This window comes from Phaethon lepturus, unplaced genomic scaffold (genome assembly GCF_000687285.1).
Source record: "Phaethon lepturus isolate BGI_N335 unplaced genomic scaffold, ASM68728v1 scaffold27999, whole genome shotgun sequence".
NCBI lineage: Eukaryota > Metazoa > Chordata > Aves > Phaethontiformes > Phaethontidae > Phaethon > Phaethon lepturus.
In genome coordinates, this window is record NW_010565979.1 from 1556 (window position 1) to 2191 (window position 636).

Sequence of the window (636 nt, forward strand, 5' to 3'; positions counted from 1 at the left end):
CCGGCAGCACCCATCAGTGCTCAGCAGTTCCCAGTGGTGCCCATCAGCACACACTGGTGCCCAGCGGCACCCATCGGTGCCCACCGATAGTCATCAGTGCCTGTCAGTGCCCAGTGGGACCCCCGTGGTTTCCATCAGTGCCAGTCGGTGCCTGGTGGCACTCATCAGCAACCATCGGTGCCCGTTGGAGACCGGGACCACCGGCATGCACTGGGGTCCATTGGTACCTGGCGGTTCCCACTGGTGTCTATCAGCACCCATGGGTGCCTGTCGGTGCCCATCAGACCCCAACACTGGTCGTACCCACAGGTGATCCCCATCAGTGCCTGGTGGCACCCAGCAGTGTGCCCATCAGTCCCCAGTGGTACTCAGTGGTGCCCATCAGTCCCCAGTAATGCCCAGTAATGCCTGCCAGTCCTCAGTGGCACCCAGCAGTGCCCATGGGTACCCATCAGTCCCCAGGGGTACCCGGCGGTGCCCGTCAATCCCCAGTAATGCCCAGTGATGCCTCTCAGTGCCCAGTGGCATCTGCTGGTGCCATCCTGTGCCCACGTCCCTCACCTGCAGTCGCTGCAGGTCCGCTGGCACTCCTTCCGGCGGTAGCGGCCGCGCAAGGGCCCCCCGGGGGGCCCCAGC